The sequence below is a fragment of the Oryzias melastigma genome, unplaced genomic scaffold (assembly GCF_002922805.2).
Source record: "Oryzias melastigma strain HK-1 unplaced genomic scaffold, ASM292280v2 sc00858, whole genome shotgun sequence".
NCBI lineage: Eukaryota > Metazoa > Chordata > Actinopteri > Beloniformes > Adrianichthyidae > Oryzias > Oryzias melastigma.
The window spans coordinates 11,721-14,624 of NW_023417444.1; positions in this window are offsets into that span (position 1 = coordinate 11,721).

The following is a 2,904-nucleotide window of genomic DNA, read 5'->3' on the forward strand; positions in this document are numbered from 1 at the left end:
GAAAGTGCTTTTTTTGTTCTTTTAGGGAAATGGTTTTATATGAATTTTACTGAATGCATACATTTGGACTGTAAGTTGAGTTGATATTTTTGTGTGTAATATAATGCATAAGATTTTTATCTCATCTATTTATTTTATAAAGGTATCACATGTGGCGTCTTGTTAAAACACAACTATTTTTTAAATTATTTAATGTTGTTATGAACATTGTGAAAGCATTAAAAATACGGTAAAGATCTGGTACTTACAGATTGTTAGATTAAAATTTTCATTTCTGACTGTTTTAAATACTTTCCTGAGTCTTCAACTGTCAAAATGTGTTTTTGTTGGTTTTTTCAGCAAAGTGTAGAAAAAGTTTTTACTGTATTGCTGTATTTTAAGAATTAAATTACATTTCTTACAAGTATGAAGAGGGGATCTCTTTTTCTTTAAAATGATTCTCTATTCCAACCAACCTAAAGAATTGTAAAGAAAATCATAAAAATGATTTTTATATGCAAATAAAAAAACTACCCTGAAATAGTAGAAATAAACTATGCTTATTGAAAACATACTTGATTTGCAAAGCAGTACCTTTCATGTAGAATTTCAGGGTTAGAGTTCATCTCTTTGTGGAGAGTATTTCTTAGATAACAGCTCAGTATTTCAACAATAGGAGCATAAAGCGTTTGGGTTTCAGACAAACACTTATGCAGCTCTTTCATTCATTTACTTACAGGAGAACATACATCTTTTTGCAGTACAGCTGATTTATGATAACAAGTATTTCTTGAAGTTTCGTCTTTAATTATGGAAGGCATTGTTAGACTAGCACTGAACTGGACCTTTTATACTTCAAGATCTTATTTCTAATAGAAAACCTGTTAATTGATAATATGGAGATTCACAAAGTAAAGCACCAAATATTTTCTTCATGAACTTCCAACCAAGTGGAGCTAAAGCATTTCTATATATTTAAGAACACTAAATAATTTCACAGCAATGGTTCTTAATTAAACAAAATTTAATGAACAGCAAAGATTCAAATTCATTTTAAAATTCTAGATTTGATTCTATCTGTAAGTCGTTGTTCATTTTACTGAGTTTATAGTAATATTCTGTCATGGTTTTGTGAGATGAGAAATAAAGGACACAGATATTTTTAATGGAGCCGAAGGTGAAACAGAAATCTTTTGATAAATGTTTAAAGGACAATCTTTAAATCTGAAGGTTTATTATTAAGTGAAACATAACCAAAAATCAGAACAGCAGTGACAGTGATAGGCTTACATAAGCATGACAGTGACTGAAAACTTGGACAAAGGACCAGGTAACATCAAACTCAGTGTCTCACATCCTTCAAACAGAGCAGCTTTATTAGATTAAAGTTTTAATGTAAAAAAACAACAACAAACGTACACATAAATACCAGAGCAAAACTAAGAAAATAGTTCTTGAACATGTTGGAGCTCCTTTTCTTTGGCAGCTTTGAAACATCTTGTAGGAGAAACTTTTTTTTTTTTTACATTTCCAGGAACCTCTAAAGTTCAGAAGCAATTCAGACTCAGTCCCATCTGTCTACAAGCAGTGATGGTAAAGGTGTCCCCTTTCATTCCTGGACTGGAACTAGTCTTGGTGCTGCCCTCTGGCAGCTGGAGGTTATTGTAGAAGCATCACAGGCACTTAAAGGACAATGACACCCACACAAAACTGGAACAATTGTCATGCAGGGATACAGTTTGGCCAACATGACCTGTGAGGTAAGAACTAACATAGTGAGGAGCTCCAGAACACTCTGGTCTGTTTGACCCTGGCGCTTCTGCGGTTGTGGAAAGCTGAATACCCGTGCAGCAGAAATAAAAGGGAACCAACTTTACCATGGGATTGTTTTTCTGTACAGCCTTACAGAAATATACACATCTACCTGCTTAGCCATCTCTCTACAGGTTGTCTTTAGCTATCAAGCGTGTCCACAGCTTTTGGGGGTGAAGGCAAAGCCATCCAGTTTGCATAAACACTATCATTGGCATATCTTGTAAAGACTGGGTTAGTGGCATCATGTCTGCTGAGCGGTACCAGGCTCTTCTCAGGCCAGTTGGGGTATGACATGCCTAAAAATGAGAACACATCATTTTTCTGCACTCAGTGACAGGTAAACAGTGTGCAGGGAGTAAGGCTCTCAAATCAAACTCTGCAGTGCCTCTGGGACAAATTGGGCTTTGGTTTCAGTTTCTCATCAATGAAGCCTCCTTCTGTAGAGGACCGCCTTCTCTTAACTGTTGGAAATCGCAAACATGTGAAACTAAAGTTGTTTATTGAAATAAGCGTCACTTGAGAGCTGCATTCAAAAGCCTTACTGTTTATATGTTCAGGATTGTGGAGTCAAAATAGATTAAATGCCGACACACATAAGAAACTCTGCACATGTAAGACAACCTGGACTCCAAACCACAATGAATGACTGAGTCAAGGAGGACCTGTTTCCAATGTGACACTCCGCCACCTCCATCAGAACAGCCAATGAGGAGCTGCGATCAGCTGAAGGCTATTTACAACTAACATGAAATGAGGCGTGGCGAGGAGAAATAGATGATAAATAGGAAACAAAGTATATTTATATTTATATATATGGTCCATATTCACAATCTTTATGATTTTGGTCAGCATTCATGTACATTTGAAGCAGGTCCAAAGAAACAAAAGAAGTCAAAACACAAACCCCTTTTTCACTGCGCCTCTCATTTACTATGAAATGGGAGATATGTCAGCATCAAACCACAAACGGCATGCCTAGATCACAGTCACACACACTGGACTACGGAAAGCCAATCACAGCTTGCCAAAAAGAGAGTTGTGTTGTGTGTCCTGTTTCTAAAATCGAGTAAATGCATGGGAGATTCTACCATAGAGCTTGTTTTCAATCCA